A 21244-nucleotide genomic window follows, 5' to 3' on the forward strand; every position below is an offset into this window, starting at 1 on the left:
ACAAGACCAGCCTTGTTTAGTCAACTACAGTCCAGAACCTTCAGGCTTAGTGAATGGGTGACTATGGCAACAGTCCCCGCCCCAACCCCCTTGCGCGTGCACAGCGCAGAGCCAGCAGTAGGCTCCTCCACAACAGATACTTTTTTTTTTCTCTCTCGGTAAAGAGAACTACAGTTCCCAAGAGCCCTCTCGGCACCGCCTCGCGATGTGGCCCTGCCCCTTACCCTTATGCCCCGCCCTCCCGCTAGTCCCGGTCCCTCCTTCCCAGTGTGTGTCAGTGACCCAAAGGCGGTTCGAGGCGGAGGGACCGTCGGGGGCGCCGCCGCCGCCTTCTCCAGCGCCAGCAACAGCAGCAGCAGCGGCAGCGACAACAGCAGCAGCGGCAGCAGCGGCCGTGCGGCGCCACCGGATCTGCCTGCAGCCCGGGGAGCTCACCACAAAGCGGGCCCGAGCCTCCCTCTCTAGTCCGCGCTCGGCTCTGCGTTCCACTCGGCCTCGCGGGGCTCGGCGGCTGGCGGGAAGGCGGCGGGCTCCGCTGGTGCCTGCGTTCAACCGGTGCTCGCGCCGCCCCCGCGCCCCGGGTGTCCGTGCGGCGGGCCGAGCTGGCGTTCCGGCCACCAGCAGTCGTCCGGTGAGTGCGGCGCGGGCGGCGAACGGGGGCGCGAGGGCCGGCGGCGCGGAACTTCCTCCGAGCCTTTGCCGGTGGCGGCGCGGCGGCCTGCGCGCCCGCCCGCCCGCGGGGAGGCGGCGGGGAGCAGAGTTTGCGGCGCCGCATCCCGCGCGGAGGGAGGAAGCGCCTTTGTGAGGAGCTGCCCGGAACGCCCTCCCCCACGGCTGGAGCGGGTGCGCGGCGGAGGGGAGCCCCAGCTCGGCGGCCCGGTTCTCGCTCCCGCGGCCAGGCTGCAGGCCGGCGAAGTGGAAGGGGAACAAAGGGGCGGTGGGCTTTTCTTTTGTTTGTGTGAATCTGATAACTTCTCAGCTTCCTTACGTAACACAGAATTCCAAGTTAGTCATTCTTTTTATTGTTATGATTATTGTCATCATCTCTGCGTGCCTCTACGTTTCCTTTCATCTTGGGAATCTCAGAGCATTTTAAAAACACTAATTAATTTCACCTCCCGGCCCTTGCCAAGCCCGTTTCCGTACGTGGGTAAACTGAGGTCCAGAAAGCCCTCAAATTGATGGATACGCTTGATGTACCGCGCTGGTGTCTGAGGCTCCGAAAGCGTTTATGAGTAATAACTCATTCTCCAAATGCCCTGTGGAAAAGTTAAAGATGCTCATTTTACTTACAGGTTAAATGAAGTCTGGAAGAAGTCTAGGTAATTGTTAGGTAGTTGAAACAATAATTCTTTTTAAATAGTATTTGAATCTTAAAACCTCAAAGGACTTTCTGAAAAATGTTCCGAGTGGTGAAGATACTGTAAGTCATCAACTCACTTCGCCATATATTATGTTTATATGTGCAGATCTCTTACAAAGTCAGACAACAATGATGAGGGAGGGGATAGTTTTTACTTAACCTACATTTAACATGTTTAGTCACTACTCACAATATGCTCGTTGGTTTTAGCCCCAGCACTCTTCCATCAACAAATATTGAGCATCTCATCCACAGGACGCTTTATTAAACCGAGAATTGAAGCTTTTGTGTATCAAAGGTTGTCTGTTTTGATTCAAAGGCTCTTTACTTTCGGGTAGTAGAGTGTTACTTTGTCTTCGTAGCAGGTGATCTTTTGTGTCAGATAGCACAATGTCTTTTCTCCACATTAACCGAGTTTGCCTAGTCGTGTGAATTTAAAGTTTTTGAATTGTGAACAGGGTGCAGTTCCTCAATTTCTTGTTTCGGTTTATGATGCATTTTCACAGGTAACAACATATTTCCCCAGAGTATTCAAATACACATACTTGAAACATTCTCCTTATTGTCTAAATATAGCATATAATTTCTTTGGGTTTCTTTCTTTCTTTTTTTTTTTTTTTTCACAGTTAACATCTGTAGTAAATACTCTGAGGGCAATTAATCTTTTAAACACTTTTGGTATCAAATGGAAGGTGTGAAAACTTTAAATCAAGTGTTATTTCTACAAGTTCTTTTCCTAAGTTGTATGAGATTTAGAACTGTAATAGCATTATTTTCATTTACACACTTAATTTAATTTTGTAATGCCCCCAGATTTTAAATCTAGTAGGTGTGTCAGAAAACGAAAGTGAGACTTTAGATATTTTTTCTTCTGTTCCCCAACCTATCCCCTTTCTGAAGTTTGTTAAGAGATCTGTTGAGCAATTTGAAAATGGAACACTTAAATGTATAGAAGATTGCTTATATGGTTATAGTGTTTCATCTGATAAATTTAAGGAATCTTAACCACCTAGGTTTTTAGTGTAAACTGGAAACCACCTTAGTTGGAGACTTGGCGGTTATTTGTGTGTTCCTTAAAATTAGCATTTAAGTAACCTTGTATTGACCTTTTCTGATAGTACTTACCAGCCAGCTCTACCAGGACCATTTGTACTTTTAAGGAACCCACTAACAACAGTGCTTTTGTCCTGTCCGATTCCAAGAGTCCAGAGGCAGAAGTTAGTGAAGTCTGGGTTTGCTGCCTTCCTGAGTTCTTTAGGATGCTTTAAAACAAATGGCTGAACATTACAGGGCAGGAAACAGAGCTATTGAGGCAGTTTTCAGAGGGAAGCCTCAGAGGGTTCCTATTTGCCTTAGTTTCTGCTTCTGTTTTACTTGTCAAAATGTCAGTTAAGTCCCTTGATTTAGAATGTGCTCCACTGTGGTTGCCCAGTAGATAGGTGTAAAGGGCTATAGAATTCTGCTTTGTGAACAGTTTTTCTGTTCACAGAGAAATGTAAAGCAGATTGAAAAACCCATTGATAGGCTCAAAAGTAATAGATAAGGCAACTGACAAAGACTTTAGGAAGTATAATATTAAATATTCCTGGAAACATTTATAAATAAGGAACAAAATTCTAGTTGAAGTCCCAGACAATAAATTACACATAGCACGGTCTTTCAATTTATAGATTTGTAGCCGTCTTTCTCAGAGCCCTTCTTCATATGTCATAGAAAAGTCTATATAAGATACTCTTTCAAATGACTCGGGCTGTTCTAGAGTTTCTTACTACACTCTAGAGTTTCTTTTTACACGTCATTGTTAGAGTCTCACCTCTGCTAGGGAAAGCTCACCTAGGCCTACACTAATTTGTAGGATCTTAAAACAAGAAATACAGGTCACTCAGAGATCTGGATATGATTTCAAGTTATCTATTAGTGTTTTCTATGCTGTTTTAATAGATACGTGCTTGGAAATACTGGCTAACATGCTATACTTAGTAAATTCTAAGTCATCTTTGTTCTTGTGCAAGGAATGTGTGCTAAGGAGAAGCATGAGATCTCCTGGGGGGAGTTTACAGGTTTGGTTTGGTTTGGTTTGAGAGGTTGTTTTTGTTTTCAGATCAGATTTTGCCTTGTAGTATTTCCCACCCTAGCCTTGAAATGAAGGTCCTCCTCCCTAGCCTCCCCAGCAGTGCTCCATGCCTGGAAGATTGGAATCTTTTGATGCAGTAGGTAGCCACTTTCAGAAATAATTTAGAGAAAAGGGGCTCCATTGACTGACTGAGGAGAAATGAATTGCACGTGATTCTCAAAACATTTTTCTCCCAAGAATGTTACATGGGATATTTTAGATGATGGAGATCATCAAAGATGATGATGGTGATGATGGTGGTGGTGGTGGTGGTGGTGATTTTGTCACAGTAAATGTCACTTCAGACAGAGTTTTGCGTTTTACTTATTTTCGTGTGTGAGCAAGATACATGTTTGTTACCCACCTACAGAAGCTTTTTCTTACAGATAGATTCCAGAGAACAGTTGTGGGAGTTGGTTCTCCTCTTCCACTGTGTGGGTCTAGGGATTGAATTCAGGTCATCAGGCTTGGCCGAGGCTCGTGTACCTTTACTCTTGTATCTTGTAATATTACACTTCAAAATACCATTTACAGAAGAATAGAATGTTACTAATGCTTAAATGTGAAAGTTCTAATTCAGCACACGTGCTATTTAGTTCCCTTTCAAAGCATTTGTTCTTGCTTTTAGTTTATAATGAACCTCTTGCGATGGGAGTAACTGTAAAAATATGTAGTTTTCCATGATTTTCTACTTTTTTTTTTGCCACAATTTGCTCTATCCCACCCAGCTTTCTAGAATAAGCAAAGAAATATTTAAAGACACTTAAACACTCTTACTTATTATACTAAATGTCAGCTGAATTTCAACATACAAAGTATGGTCAACTCTGTTTTGGAAATAGAAGTATACTTCTGAGGGCATTAAAGCAAGAAATATCAAATAAATACCATGATATGTTCTAAATTCTGATTGCTTAGTAGTGGCTACTGTTACCCTGAGTTTAGAAAACTGGGGTTCTAGGTTTCATTTACTGCTATTAGAATTAGATACCAAAACCAAACTATTTCTTCAGTAAATATTGGGTTTAGGGAAGGGTCTAGTTGTTGACATATCACACTAAGTGCTCACAGTTACCTCACATTCCAATCACAAGAGTCAAACAAGAAAATGAATGAGCACACTGAGTAGTTGCTAGCATCTTTGAGGCCCAGGTTCAAACCCCAGCACCACCACAATTAAAAATTTTAAAGTATTTCACATTTTAAGAGGGAATAACCAGGCATATTTCAAACATATACTGCAAAAAGTAAGAGTAATAAGAAACTGTTAAGTTTTAAAATTGCCGTAAGAGGGATAGCAACCAAATATATGGACTTGAGTTGAATGGTGCTTTGAGCAAGTTAACTGTGAAAGGATATCTGTGGAAAATATGACAGTTTAAACTCTGGATGTTTAATGAAGAGGAATTGTCAGTTTTTCTTTTAAGGTATGATAATAGAAACCTTTACTTTGTAGAGGTAGTTAATAAAATATAAATTTTAGGGGCTGTGGAGATGGCATAGGCAGTAGGGTGCTTCTTGCAAAAGCATGAGAGCCTGAGTTTGATCCTTGCATTCATATAAAAAGCCTGCATGGTGTCACCTGCCTATCATTCCAGGACTGGGTAGGTATAAACAGGATGATTCCTGCAGCTTGCTAGCCAGCCAGTCTAGCTGAATCAAAGAGCCTATCTAAAAAGATTAGGTGGAACCAAAAACCAAACCAACCAAACCAACCAACCAACCAAACCAAGCAAACAAAAAGACAGAGGCGGAGAGCCTTTGAGGAAGGCATCCAATTTATGTCAACCTCTGGCCTCCTAGGACAGATGCACACACCCAGTAGGATGTCTGGAAGTTTTTGTTTTAAGTTATTTGAAAAGGGGAAAACATTGATGGTATGTAATTGGCCTAGATTGAAAATGGTTGGGATAGATGTCAGACATATAGATGCAAGAAACTTCATAACTCTTTGTACGTTTGTGTAATACTTAAAAATGTTGTACACATATGTACAAGAACATGAAGGAAGTAGTAGAGGGATTATGGGAGAAGGAAGGTAAAGGAACATCAGGAAAGGCCATTTAGGGAAGTACCCTGCAGAAGCAGATAGTGCTCTTCCCAGAAGACTATGTCACGAATAAAAGTTGCAGTGCAGAGGAACCCCAAGCAATACAGAATTCAGCCAGTTGCTCTTGGTTACCCACCTGAACTGGATAAAACCCTAGTACTGAGATCACTTTTTACCTTGGTTGCAGGACCTAGGGAAGTAAGTCATGCTGGAACTGAGCTCAAAGCTTCCCCTGCTGGCCAGCTTTCACAGTGCGAGAAGGAGCTATGGAGGTTTCCAGTGAAGAAAAGTTTATCAGGGGTCTTAAAGCAACTGTGAACTATATGATCTACAGTTCTAATCTGCCAGGCAAGATGTGCCTACTGCTACAATAGTGGCATAACTAGTACAGTAGTAACCAACCAGTTTTAGGTTGTAGTAGAAGCCTACTAGACAGGGCTAGTTCATACAAGGTACTTTTAACCATGTCAACAGCCCTGGATAAGGAGACCCTAGAGAAGAATGTAATTTGTGCACACACAGCCACAGAGTATCAGGAGATAATGTCAGAATGGTAAAGAGCATATTGACTAGAAGGGGTATGAATGAATAGGGCTCGCTGTCCATTCTTGTTTTGTGTGCCTCTGTGTGTGTGTGTACATGCACATATATACTTATGTACTATACACACACACATATATAAAATAAACTGTCTTTAGAGTAGCCATTATGAAAACTATTCAACATTAAAATTGCTCAGTTTAGTTTTAAAAGTTATTTTTTTAATTGCCTTAAAAGCCAGTCTAACATAAAATATCTACTCTGAGAAGGCAGTTACTATTTCTTTTCTTTTCTTTTCTTTTCTTTTCTTTTCTTTTCTTTTCTTTTCTTTTCTTTTCTTTTCTCTTTCTCTGTGTATCCCTGGCTGTCCTGGAACTCACTCTGTGACCAGGCTGGCCACGAACTCAGAAATCCGCCTGCCTCTGCCTCCCAAGTGCTGGGATTAAAGGCGTGCGCCACCACTGCCCAGCGCAGTTACTATTTCTAAAAACTAGATCCACCCCTGATCCTGGAAGGAGCTTTAGTAATGTTCTGGGCAGTTACATTATTTGGAATGAGGTATAACTCTGAATGTGACTGTGTGAAAAGCAATAAACTTGTTTGGATATTTATGTTCTAAATATTAAAACAGATAGGTGCACATGCTATGTATATTTCTTAATGCTTAAGTACTCAAAAATACAAGTTTCACATATATATCTAATATATTTAAGACCAAACAGTACTTTTAATGCTGACCAATTAGTAGAACTTTCTTGTTGATGCGGCACAGGGTTGGGGAGTTGGAAGACTAACAAGTATAATGTCAAGAGATGAGTGTGGGGCTTGGGATATGGTTCAGTCAGATGTAAGCTTGAAGACCTGAGTGGCTCACTGGCACCCATGTAACAGAAGCAGAGCTTAGTGGCATGTACCTGTACCCCAGCACTGCAGAGGTGGAAAGGGAGGCTCTCTAGCTCGCTGGCTGGCTGGCTGGCTGGCTGGCTTTGCTGAAATGGTGAGCCCCAGGTCCTTGAAGAGATTGTATCTCAAAAGTAAGGAAAACAATTGAGGAAGACATCTCCATCAACCGGGCCATCACACGTACACATGTGCAGATGAGTCTGACAAATTGTAGATTTGTGCTTAATTTCTCAGATCAGTTAATAGAGTTAAATCTTTATTAGAGCTATAGGAAAATCAGATCTTTTAATGTTTATTCACTCTCACTGCTCCCATATCCACCTCATCCCACCTCCAACTTGGTGTCTTAAAAAATAATAATAGCTTGTCCAGTCCAACTTGCTGTCCATCTATTCCTGGGTGCAATACCATTTACTGGAGCCTTCTTGACCTACCAGGGACCACACTCTAAAAGAGAATTCACCATCTCTGTCCTAGAAGCCATCAACTGTCAGTAACCCTTCAGGTCTAGGGGTTTAGGCCCCTCCATGTTGGAATGTTGACTGGCTTGATCTTGTGCAGAAAGCTGTAGCTGTGGTGAGTTCATGAGCACATCTGTCCTGTCAAGTCCAGAAGATAGTTTCATTCTCGTGCTTCCTGGCTCCTAGTTCTTTCATTCTTTCTGCCTTCTCTTCTGCAGTGGTCCTTGAGCCTGGAGGAGATAGGTAGGGTAGATGTCTCATTTTTGGCTGATCACTTCACTGATCACTCTTTGTACTTTGACAAATTGTGAATTTCTGCATTAACTGCCATACACTGCACAAAAGAAACTTCGCTGATTGAGGTCTGAGAGCTGCCCTAATCTGGGCTTAGAGATATGAATTTAGAGAGCAGTTCAGTACTATATCATTTTAGCAGAACAGTAGTTGTGGTTTCTGGACCCTATGACCTCTCAATCATAGGTTGAAATAAGTGAATCTTATCCAAATGTTTAAACACTCCGAAGAAATTAACCATTAGAGAGTTTTAGGAAATTTATCCAACAACAGTGTATATGTAGATATTGTTAATTTTGAAAACTCAATGCTACTTTGTACTGTAGTTAATATTTCCAAACAGAGAAATGAAACTTATTTAGATGCTTTAATGAAAGTTACATTTTTCGGGGCTGGAGAGATGGCTCAGCAGTTAAGAGCACTGACTGCTCCTCCAAAGGTCCTGAGTTCAAATCCCAGGAACCACATGGTGGCTCACAACCTTATATAATGAGATCTGATGCCTTCTGTGTGTCTGAAGATACCTACAGTGTACTTATAATAAATAAATAAATACATAAATAAATTTTAAAATTACATTTTTCTACTTATGTCCAATAAGGGGGAAATACTGTCTTTTCATTCATATTTTTAGAATTTAATGGCAGTAATCAGAATTTATGAACTTTAATTTTATGATAAATTATGTATTAGCCGTTAAAACTATACATGCACATCTGTACTAAGAATACTTTATGGATTCAGGAAGACAAACTTTAGACCATGGCTACGTTCCTTCATAACTTTGAGAAGGGCTCAGTGCTGATGAACGCTGCCCTGACTTGAAGCCTCAATTAGCCATATTTTGGCACTATGCTAAGGTTGAGCTGGTTTTCCCCAACTTCCAGATATTCAAAGAGTAAAACATATAGTTCAAAGTGCTGAAACTGGTACCTTCAAACAGCTTACAGTCAAGGAAGCTGTGCTGAGTGGTTTGGTGGCCACTGAGGTGTGGATGTGATTTTATATCAGAGACATCATAGGCAAATGTGGCATTATTGGCATTATGATGTTTAAAGATAAATCTTTAACATCTGATTTTATTTGAGTTCTTATTTGAATGTTCTTGGACTATGTATAATGAGACTGCTATCTGAATAAAGTACTAGCCTTTTTGTTCATTGTTGGCTGGTTGATTGGTTTGCTTGAAACAGGGTCTCTCTATATAGTCCTGGAACTTACTATATAAAACACACTGGCCTCGAAGTCAGAGGTCTGCCTGCTTCTGCCTCTGGAATACTGGAATTAAAGGCATGTACCACCGTGCCCAGCTGTATTAAGAATACATTAGTAAAGCTCTGTCTTAAAATGTCTTCTATAAATTGTTAGGGGTGTGTATGTGTGTATGAATACTCAGGCTCAGTCCTTATGTACTATCAGGATGTAGGAACTAAACTGTATTAATGTATTTTAAACACTATTTTGCTAGTATGAAATGTAGAACAGCCTATGTTTAATTCTTGGGCTTTTTGTTAATTCTGAAAGTCTTAAAAGCTGCCTTTGATTTACCTGTAAAATTTGACAGTTTAAAAAAAGTCTTATAACAAATGTGTTTAGAAATGCCTTTTTTTAAAAAGAAGAAAATTTTTTTTGTCTTTTGATTTGGCAAGAGTATTCAATTTTCATTCTCATTTTTTTTTGTGAAATAAATAATATACTGAAGAAGTAGAATTGCTAGAGAGCAAAAGAGGACAAGAAAGCAAAAAGGAATGGTTATTACAAGACAACTGCCAGGAAAAGCTTTTGAACATGGATACTGTCTTAAGTATAAGGTATAAATTTAATGTATAAATTTATAGACTAAGTAAAAAATAGAAAAATATAGTTTCCATTAAAGGAGAACAATTGCTATGCAAAAAGTATATCACTTTAACACTGTAACCATAGTACAACCTGTACTTAATTTTGGAAATAATGATTAGTAGTAATTAAGAACATTTGAAAATCAGTCTAGAGATGACCAGATGGTTCAGCTGATAAAGATGCTAGCTATGCAAGCCTGGAAACCTTAATTTGGACTTTGAAGCCCACATAAAGTTGAAAGGAGAGAGCTGACTTCACAGAGCTGTCCTCTGGCCTCCACCCATGCACCCTCTCCCAATGTACTGTGCACATACATAATCATAATCATAATGCATGTCTTAAAGTCCAGTCACTTACTTAAGCTTTGTACCTTTTTACAGCAGCAGATTCCAGATGGCCATTCTCTGCTTGTGTGGTGTAAGGTGCCCTAACTTCACATCCCTGCTTCTCTCTCTTCCATCTTTCCAATTCTGTCACTGGCGGTCCTTCATTTTTTAAAAGATTTATTTATTTTATAAGTATATTTTCTTTCTCTCTCTCTCTCTCCCTCTCTCTCTCTCTCTCCCTCTCTCTCTCTTGCACACACACACACACACACACACACACACCATGTAGAAGCCAGAAGAGGGGTGTCCAATCCTCTGGAGTTGTAGACAGTTATAAGCCATATTGTAAGCCCTGGGAACTGAACACAGGTCCTCTACAAGAGCAGCAAGTGCTCTAAACCGCTAAGTTACCTCCCTGGCTCCTCTACTTGCTTCCTTTATGCTCCTTTGCCAGCTTTAGTTGTGCCTGTTGTTGTTGTTGCATACGGTCTTCCACCCAGTCCGCCATTGTTGTGCTGATAAAATAATCTTGAAAGAGGAAAGAGCCAAGAAGTAAAGATACACATATGGCAGTTTCCTGTTTCTGCTTACCTGATAGGGTTTTTAACTTCTTTGTCTTTGTTTGTTTTTTCCCCGTGTGTCAGTTAGACTTGAAACAACTATTTGACCTGAGGGATATTTTTAGGTTAGTGTAGGAAACAAATAGGCATTAATACTACATTCAGGTAGAACTCTATGTTGTTAAAACAACGCTTGATAGCAGGATTCATAGCTAAGTAGAATTTCAAAGGGTATTTTCAACTCTTGGTATTGGTAGTCTTTTCCAAAATTATACAATTGGAGACTTAATTAGCACTATAATAATTGCACATGACCTTAGGGGAGAAATGTCTGGATTTCATTGAGCTATTTTCCATATTCAAGCAGAAGACAGGAGAAAATGGTCTTGTAGAGGTGATGACAGGTGTATACCTTCCTTCCACAAGAATAAAATACAAAGTGATTGGCCTTGATTTTTCCTGCTCGTTTACTGTAGTTTTCTGCATATCACTGGGATTGCTTTTTTGAAGGCTCAATTAAGTTCAGTTTTATTTTTCACATAAGTGGAAACATTAGAAGGTACTTGGTTGGCTCTTCAAAACCTTAATGCTGCATCCCTGATTCCTAGCAGATCCTATCCTTAGTGTTTCAGTTCCTGTGGGGTTATCCCAGATTTAATGAATTGTGACTACTAGAAAGTTTTCCTCATTTCAGGCTATAGTTGACATGGTGAATTTTCTTCAGATTGTTTTCATTACCATTCTGTCTATTTACCATAAAAGGACAAGAACATCCAAATTGTAAGCCTAATTAAGTTTACTACTCATGATAAAATGTGTTACAATATGTGTCTTTGTAAGGTAGTAGCTGTTTTTCATTGGAACCACAACCTTGTCTATGTGTAGACTGAATCCATCAAAACCCTCTTTACATATGCTTTACTGTAATTCTCACATAAAGTAGGATGATTCAGTCTCTGAGCTAGTTCTCACAGTTTAACCGAGAGCTATGACAGATGTTGAGGAGGCTCTTAAACCGTTGAGCATAGGGCATACGCTGACTTCAGTGATCCGAAAATCAAAAAATGTATCACTGACATTCAAAAAGAAAATGTTTCTGCTGAAGTTTCTTAGTTGTGTGTCTTTGAATAAATAAGAGGTTGATTTTCTGGTATATAGATTACCTCTTAAAGAATTTACCTCCTGCCTTGAAAATGGTTTCTAAAAAGGATTTTTTTCAGAGTTTCATAACTACGTAGGCTGTTAATGATTCAGTACGCCCCCCCATTCTCCTCCTACCCCTTATATTGAAAGCTCCTTCATAACATCAAAGTACCCTGAGTCATAATGGTTAAACTCTGAAGAAGAACTGTCATATGGAAAAATTTACCATGTGAAGTGAAATTGTCAGGAAGCAGTTTGAGTCAGAGATTCATTGATCACAGTGATAGATTCTAAAGATTGTGAGCTTCATCTGAATCTTTGAATGTACTCACATGGATCTGTCTTTATTATAGGATTGCAAACCCTGTAATAGTCTAATAAAACCTCCAAAGGTATGTGTTCCCTCCCTCTAAATTTTAATTAGTTTGGTTTTTATCATGTTACATTAAAAAGAACATTTTATTTTGTAAATACATTAGGGAAGAGAGACATTATATTGCTGGGTTAAAATCCCAATCCCTAAAGTTGAGGGACCTAAGAATTCTGATTGGTTTATTTATTTTTGGGCTGTGTTGTATTTCATTTAACCCACCTTAACCTTAGTTTCTTATCTTTACAAAGTCACATGCTCTGTAGTAGTTATTTTCTCCGTGGAACCCCTCATGAAAGCTATAAGTAATTGTTGATCACAAACCAGCTTCAGAAGGCTTTTGGCTTTTTGAGTCTGAATCTTCTCTGTGTTTCCTGGGGTGGTTTTATGATCATCCTGCCTTAACTTCCTGAGTGCTATGTTGGCATAATAGAAGTGCACAGCAGTGCTCAAGCAGACTCCTTTCTTGATACATTTATTATAGTGTGAGCATTTTAGATGAAATTTATTTGTCATCTTCTGGCTTCAAGATTCCATGACTTCAAATAGTTTGCCTATAGGATGTCTTCCTCGTATACTGACTTGCTTCTGTAGAGACAGTCTGTACTATTGTCTCTTCTTTGCATTGATGATTCACCCTTGACATTATGTGAACTTAAGAATCATATTCAGGGATAGCATTTTAATGTTTTATAAAAGTATAATAAAAGATTGAAGAAAATTTACAGGTACACTTCAAATTCCAAAAGGGATAGAAACAAATTAAAATACTTCGCAATAACGTGATTTAAATTCATGTTAAGTTCTAAAGACTCTCTAACATAAATCTCATGTAAATGAAGTTCAGAATAATGCTTGTAGACAAACCATGAAACTTTCTAGCTCTGTGGACTGACTTTTGACATGGTTGTCTTTGTTATCTACTTAGTGGAACCATTACTTCTCAGGTAGGAGATCATTCTTGGTAAATGCGTCTGAGTAGAGCTGAAGTTCTCATTTGTTTACTTAGGATTTTTGAAACATGTTTTTATTATGTAGTATCACAAGTTGGCTTTGAACTCATCTTCTTTTGTCTCAAACGTCCCGCATGTTGAGATTATAGGTGTGCCTTGTACCACAGTGAGCCTGCACCACATGTTACTTAATAAAGCAGATGGTGATTCCAAGGCTGTTTTGATTTGGTGGGAGAAGGGAGCTCTCAAAGGCGCTCCCGTTTCTTTTTTTCCAGTTCTTCTATCACCACTAAAGTATGTTTGGAAGTCATTTCTGGACTCACTCCCCATTTTTCAGTCTACTAGTTCCTTTCATTTGGTCTTTCCCCCAGTCTGGATAATATTAACTGTGGGAAGAAGCTTTGATTCGAGGAAAACTAAATGCAGACCCCTTCTTCACAGGATGAACAGCTCTGTCCTGCTGCCTGGGCAGTTGACTTGCTTTACTTAACCTCTCAACACCTTTCTACCGGCACGGAAAGGGATAAAAATACGCTGTTCAGTCCACACCACAGAGCAAACATGAAGTAAATGTCCAGAAATTAGAAACGATTTTTATTACTCTTATCAGCATCCTGCTCTGATTATTTTTGTCTGATGTCACTGATTCTAGTACCCACATGCTTCTCATGCATCTTCCATATTGCTATCAATTATCTTCCTTTGAATCAAGAAAGTGCTTTGTAAGCATTGGGCATATAGTGAAAGAACAAACTTGAGGCATTTTTTTCTGAATGAAAATCACAAAGTAGGGAGGGAGATATTAAAAGCAATTAAATGTACAGATCAATACAGAGCAAGGTGCTACGAGAACAGCAGAAGGAACCCATGCTCCATTGGATACTAAGATGGAGCTTTCTGAGGAATTTCATCTCTAAGCTGTCAGGAACAAGAAGGCACCAGTTAGTTTGAGCTAGAGCAGTATTGTTCAGACTTAGAATATGGCTTGAGCAAAGACATGGTAGTGTGTGCTGAGACTGCTTCAGAAGACAAACAGTGGCATAGTGGTAGGGTGGGATCCAAAGGATTACAGAGAAGGAAATACTGAGGACATCAGTTTTCTGATATGAGCCATTACTAGGTTAGTTTTGGTAATGGTGCCATTTACTGAGCTGCAGGCTCTGCAGTGGGCCAGATGGGGCCAAGGAGTGATCCCTTGAGTTTGTGCAACCTATGCTCCTAATCACTGAAGCATCTCTCCAACTCTCTTAAATGTTGCATTTTTTAGTTTTATAACCTCAGGAAATTAAGTGACTTGATTTGGGTCTTGATTTCTTTATCTACAAAATAACAGATAATACTTCTTTTTATTATTTACTGGCTAGGAACATTATTAAGAGTGAAAGAATTAACATGTAAGATTCTGATAACTTGGCATTTATGATACAGGCTGGAATATGCCAGTTATTTTTATTTTGATCTTACATTTACAAGAAGGAAATTGATCCTCAGTGGAAGCTGGTCCATGTCATACAGAAACTAAATGTCAGTGTCAGTGGTCAGACATAAGGCAATGTGGGTCCTGAACGCTTTAATATTACCTTATCTTAGTGCAGCTTAAGTGATAACTTACCTCATCCACTTGCCACATGGCCTCCCTGTGATAAGAGTGTTGTGACTCATTCATGGGTGCACACCTGGTGCTTTAAGATGTAGACACTTTAAATGTATATGTAACATCTCACTTTGTGTGATCTGGGAAGCACAGTGCACACCATAGTTCCTTCTTATTCTCTGTGCATTGTTTGCTTTTCTCTATTTTAAGTTTAAATTGCCAAAACTCTAGAAAGTGTAGCTGCTATAGTTTCACAATATTATTATAGTGACTTCAGTTGTGACTTACTTTGTTGAGCCTTTTGCTAACCATTTTCAGGACATCTTGGGCACTCAGTAACAAGTCAGAATACCAATGTGCATAAAATCAAGGATTTTTATTTTACGATTTCTCTTGAAATTATGTAGTGTTTTGCCTGGTTAGAGGTTTTTGTTTTTTTTTTTTATTATTTTAGTCTAAGATATTTTAATTTTTGAGGGTTTTTTGTTTTGTTTTTAAACACAGGCTTGTTTTTTTTTTAACTTTTTATTGATTCTTCACCCCAGTCCCACTCATCTCCCCCTCTCCTCCCCTCCACCCTTGCAAACTCCCCATCAAAATAAAACATAACCAAACAAAATCAAAACAAAGCATAGAAAACATCTCATCAGGGAAGAAGTGTCACAGTGTCCACAATGTATCACTCTGTCCACCAATCTTCACTTTCATATGTCATTGCAATGAGTTCATTGGTCTGGTTCAAGGCCTCTGGCTTCTGTGACACCATCAGTACTGAAAACTCACTGGGACTCCTCTCAGATCCTGTTATTGCCCTGTGTCATAAAGTGTATTATGGAGTTTTTTGCTATACTGTGCTCCTGGTAGGTCGAGTGCTTCCAGCCACTTGCCCAGGAACTCTTTGAAAATTATTATTTTTGAAATGCCTTGGCTAACTCAATGACTGAGCACTCCTAAACCTTCCCCTGCTGCCCCAGGCCCAATCAGGGAAGTGGCCAGTTGCCACCCACCCAATTCTCACAGGGCTGGTTGACTTTCTCTCCTGACGCTCCTGCATCCCATCCTTCTTCCTGGACTCATGGGACAATCTCTCTCTCTCCTCCCCTGTGTCCTAGCCTGAAGAACTCTTAAGCCCCCCCACCCCCAGTCTCCCCTTTGCCCAGTCATTGGTCGAAGGCATCTTAGCTGATCGGAGTTGATCAAAACCCAGCTGGGCACAGTGTTCTGACATGCAGATTCCTGATTGAATCAAAGCAGAACCAATCTCCAACAATGAAGAACTGCAGTTTTGGATCAGAAGGACTGTCCCTTTCAGACATTCCAACCAGTTGAAGATGATATAAATTTTGGGATGATCTAGCTCGGTTACTTTATGCCTCTCTCTGCAGGAGGCAGGGTTATCTCTTCCTCTCTCATGCCCTCAGGTTGGCTCATCTGCATCCACACTTCCAGAGCCAGTTCCACTGTGCTGCTCAGTCAAGCAAGGCTCAAGGCCCACTCTCACAGGTGCTGAAGCTGGCAAGGGATTGGGCCAGCTCTCCCATTCTCACCACCTCAGGGCTGGATTGCCTGGACCTTTGCTGTCAGTGCCAACTCCTCTGTGTTGCCCAGGTGAGGCACAAGGCCTGTTCTCATTGCTCTCCCAACTACCACAGGTGTCAAGGGGTGAGGGGAAGAGCATTGTCCCTGCACCCACAAGACCTCATGGCAGATGAGTGGTGGGGCCAGCTTTCCCTCACTCTTGCCCTCTGGGCTGGCTCACCTGTACCTCCTCCACCAGGGCTAGCTCTACAGTGCTGCCCAGGCAAGGTGCAGGGCCAGCTTACCCACTCTCATGACCCAGCTGCTTTTTACATTGGAACTTTGATATTAGTACTTTGATGCTTTTGTATTAAATTTTGTGTATCGTTGAATTTACTTAAATTACCATAAGTAAAAGCATACCTTTTACAACATAGCTAGTTTACCCCTTATCTTTCCCTCCTATTGTTACTTTTTTTTATTGCCAGTTTCTTTATTCCTTTATAGGAAAAAATTCTGTTTATTGATAATATGAGACAGAAAATACAAAGGCCCGTGGCCTTGAAAGGACGGCAGACATAGAAAACCTAGAACCATCTATGAGGGAAAAATGTTTTCATCTTTTCTTGGAACTGAATTCTGTGATATTCTATGAATTCTAATATATTTACTCTAAGGAAAACAAACGTACTTGAAATAGTTTTTGTATTAACACCATTGTTATTTAAAAAAAACCCAACTTATAACAGAATTAAGTGGGATGGGAATGTATTGATTTGTATAAATTAGAGTTCCACCTGAAGCTCAAATAATGTTACCAACACTGTTTCTATTCATTAAAAGAGTTTCAATCAACTTTACACCTTACCTACTTCTCTACTTTTTCCTACCAACTTCACATGTTTTCTCTCTTTTTATAAAATACTCATTGAGTCCATTTAGTGCTGCATGTATAGGCAAGGGTGTGAGACCATTCACAGAAGCATGCCTGAATCCCTAAAGAAAACTGAATTCCCCTTAGCAACCATTCATTGCCAGTATCTCTTCAGACAGGCGCAAGAATTTATGAGCCCGTCTCAATCTGTGTGGGATTTTGGCTGGCTGGATCTTGTAGAGGTCTTCTGCGTGAGTCATAGGCATTATAAGTTCATGTTTACAATGGTCCTATCATGTCTGGCAAATACTGTTCCATACAGATGTGGCTCTTACAATCTTTCCACTCCCTCTTCTGTGAACCTTGGCAGAAGGTGTGATATAGATGTCCTATATAGAGCTGAGCCCTCCACAGTTCCTTATCCTTTACATAGTAACTGGTTGTGGGTTTCTGTATTAATTGCTATCTACTCAAAAAAGAAGATGTCCCTGCAGGCATTATAGGCTACCAAAAAACCCAGTGAGCTATTACAGTGGACATGACAGGCTGTTACTGTTGCTCTGATACTCTTTAGAAGTTGATGGTAAGACCCTATTGCTGAAGACAGGACATGCAGAAAACAAGCTAGTATTAACTTGGAAGCTTTATCCCCACTGGCTAGCTTTCGAATGGTGCTGTTAGGTTTCTGTGCATGCTACCAGGGGAGAAAAGTCTTGTGTGAGCTACAGCTGACCTGGAGGGTCAGTCACTAAGAACTAATCTGGCAAGATAGACACACTGATAGAATAGTGGAATGGTGTTATGGGAGCAACCAACAACTTTCTGCTTGGATTTAAAACCTGATCTTTAGGGATCAGCAGTGCATCCTTTTAGTGTTTGTATAGGTCTTGTGTTTTCTACAAAATTTGTTTGAAGTGGGCTTAAGTGCTTAGGGTTAGAAATTTTATAGATATTTGATGAAGAACACTTACTACCCTAAGAGAAAATATATTTCATAAAGTCTTAAAAATCCAAGTCTCAGGCTGACGAGATGGCTCAGTGGTTAAGAGTGCCGACTGCTCTTCCGAAGGTCCCGAGTTCAAATCCCAGCAACCACATGGTGGCTCACAACCATCCGTAACGAAATCTGATGCCCTCTTCTGGAATATCTGAGGACAGCTACAGTGTCCTTACATATAATAAATAAATCTTTTTTAAAAAAAAAATTCAAGTCTCCAAATACAATCATTTTATAGTCATTAAAAACAGTAGACAAAAACTTGTTAAATATGTCTCAATTATAGCTTATTGAGTATATTGATTTAAACAAATAAGATCTCCACATTTATGGCATTCTGTACCTAGCAATTTTGCATTGCCAGGTAAAAAGTTCTTCCATTTATGTTTCTTTGCAGAAGATTGTTCTGACTGTAAGTTAATGATTTTTACAATTTATTGCTGTCTAAAAATTTCCCTTGACTTCACATTTTGTTCTGGATGTCTTGGTTTCTTTCCTCCACCCACACAAGTGAAGCAAGAGTTGCGAAGTGACACTGAATTTAAAAACCTTGGCTTTTTTCAAAACAAACTAACTTTTAAAAATATGACTGCTTTTTATTGAAACCAAAAAAGGAAAAGCTTTGGCAAGTGTTCACTAAATGTGTGAGTAACCTAATTGATTTTACTGGAATGGATAGGAAGCTTTGCTATTTGTCCTTGTAGATACTTGACTCAGTCGTTACAGAAGAGTGAGAGACAATCTGTGATGAGACGTTAGAGATACAAATGCATCAGTTTCATGCAATTTTATAGCTGTTTCTTCTCTTCAGAGAGGAAGGGCAATATGGTAATTAGGATCTTGTTATTCTGTTATGAAAATAATCATGCAAACTTATTTAAACTCAATGTTTTGATGAGTTTTAATATGTGAAAATATTGAGAGATTCTTGCTGAGGATTGTGAGGTGTGTGAAATTTAAATAATATTAAACATATTTTAAAATTTAAAGTTTAAACATATCATTATATAGTCTAAATCTTTAACTCAGGTTACTAACTCAGGTTAAAATATAGTATTTTAGGAAAGAATTTGAGAGCCAATAAGGAAAAAAAAAACTGCCTGTGGTGCCCGAATGAAGAGAAACAACTGCTGGTGGGCAGCTAGCCATCATACTTTAAAGTATGTCCTCAGACCTGAGCACTTAAAGACTGGTCACTTTTAAGGCCATTATTACGTGGCTAAAAATAGGAAATCACAGAAAAATTCTAGAAGAAAAACTGTTTTATCAAGTTTTAGTAGCTCATACAAGATAAGAGCACTTCACATTAATCTGTCAAAAGTACTGGAACCATAGTAGGCACTCTGAAATTGTTTACTAAGCTAACCTGACTCTTAAAGTAACATGCATTTTCTGGGCTTTTAATAGCATTGCCCATCTCCTTGTATCTCAATTTTGATATAAATATATTCTCTGATTTGAGAATGAAGAAAGCTGGTTGGTATTATTTATTTATCAAAACTTGGTCACAACAAAAATTACTAAGAGGGAATTTCATTTAGATTTTATTTATTTATTCTTTTTTAATATCTAAACTATAAAAATGTGACTCTAAACTTTATGAATGAAATTTGTGTACTTAATGCCTGAATTATAAAATAAGGTAGAGAACTGGTTTGCAAACAAGAAATATATATCCGTACCAATATAGTTAAAGGAAAGCTCAATTTCATTTTCAAATGTTACTTGAAGCAAGTCTCTATCTCCTAGGTTAATGATATTCTCAAGTATAGTAATCTTTTACAACAAGGAAAAGAGCCATTCTGAGCAAAAATGAAAATACAGTGGCACAGTCAACTACAGCGCTGGGAGGTGTGGGGAGGGGTAGTTAAAATGCCATTCAGTGGAATATATACATATACATATACGTGTGTGTGTGTGTGTGTATATGCACGTGTGTGTGCGCGCACGTGTATAGATATGGGAGGGAGGGTGAAACAGGGTTTCTCTGTATGGCCCTTGCTGTACTGGGAACTCACTTTGTAGAACAGGTTGTCCTCAAACTCAGGGGATTCACTTAACTTGCCCTCTGTGCCTTGCAAGTGCTGGGTTAAAGGCATATGCTATCATGCCAGGTTTAAGGGATATAATTTTTAATGTAACTATTTTCTAGAAGGTATTTCATTTTAAGTCACATTCATTTGTATTAAAAGCCTGAGTCATAGTTGGTTATAAACACTGCTGTGATCCACTATCCACTGACAGTAAATTTTGGGTGTAAAATTTTTCAGAAGTTTTCAAATAAGGTCTGAATGGCTTTGAATTTGATGGATTTGGTACCTTTTCCTCCTGGCCCTTTTTGTTTATTTACTAAATTAGACTTCCAAGAATTAATATACTTTTAAGGGTGTATATTTTTCAGGTCTTGATATCTATCAAATATGGTTTTATATTTTATTTTGCAAATTTTAAAATTGATTAACTCTTGATGAATAATTAATTTTGTTCCAAATGATCTCATTTTCTCCATCTCTGTAAATAAGCTCATGCCTGAGCAATTTCTCCTGGTTCTCAGTATCTAAAACTATAAACTGCCTTTTGTGACTTTTAGTTTATAGCTTCTATCATGCATTCTGTCTAAATGCACATGCTTTTCCCTCTATCATTGGAATCATTGAACCTCAAGTAGTTGCTGTCAAAATGGCAAAACTAACAAAACAAAACAAAAACAACTTGCCACAATCAGTAACAAACAGACTAAAAGTCTCAACTAATGTTATGTTTTGTCTGAGACATTGTTATTTTACATCATTTTTTGGTCTTGATAGCTTAATAAGTTTGTTGTTAGTTTATTTGTGCAGAGTAGAAAGTTACAGCATATGCTTTTTTTTTTTTTCCTTTATATGAGTACACTGTAGCTGTCTTCAGACACAACAGAAGAGGGTATCATGTGGTTGCTGGGAATTGAACTCAGAACCTCTGGAAGAGCAGTCAGTGCTCTTAACCACTGAGCCATCTGTCCAGCCCACTACAGCATATGCTTAAATAGTCCTCAACTTTTACCAATCTACTTTCTAAATTAACACGAGCAAATTATTAGCCTAATTTCTATCTGTCATAGATAATTATAACAATTAATTTTAACATATATGGAGTTTTTAATGCCTGCTATGTATGTTTGCTTCTTTCTGAAGCCTTAAATATTGGGTGACATTCAATTTCTGTTCTGATTCTTTTTGTTGTTGTTGGGTTTTTTTTTTGTTTGTTTGTTTGTTTTTTTTTTTGAGACAGGGTTTCTCTGTATAGCCTTGGCTGTCCTGGAACTCACTTTGTAGACTAGGCTGACCTCAAACTCAGAAATCCG

The 21244-nt window shown here is 39.2% G+C and overlaps 1 protein-coding gene and 1 pseudogene across 3 annotated transcripts in view; both read left to right on the plus strand.

Annotated features, from left to right (window-relative positions):
• The first annotated feature begins 235 nt into the window (after window positions 1-235).
• The window catches only part of Peli1 (pellino 1), a 59045-nt gene continuing 38036 nt past the window's right edge, over window positions 236-21244 (plus strand). The window contains exon 1 of one of the 2 annotated variants that reach the window (XM_011243746.2): window positions 236-631. The gene's annotated coding sequence lies outside the window, so the exon portion shown is untranslated. The remainder of the gene's footprint in view (window positions 632-21244) is intronic. The other variant, NM_023324.2, reaches the window with a different exon arrangement.
• On the plus strand, window positions 7822-9569 carry 2610024D14Rik (RIKEN cDNA 2610024D14 gene; annotated as a pseudogene). The gene has a single exon (NR_151470.1). The product of NR_151470.1 is annotated as an RIKEN cDNA 2610024D14 gene (transcript).

This window comes from Mus musculus, chromosome 11 (genome assembly GCF_000001635.26).
Source record: "Mus musculus strain C57BL/6J chromosome 11, GRCm38.p6 C57BL/6J".
NCBI lineage: Eukaryota > Metazoa > Chordata > Mammalia > Rodentia > Muridae > Mus > Mus musculus.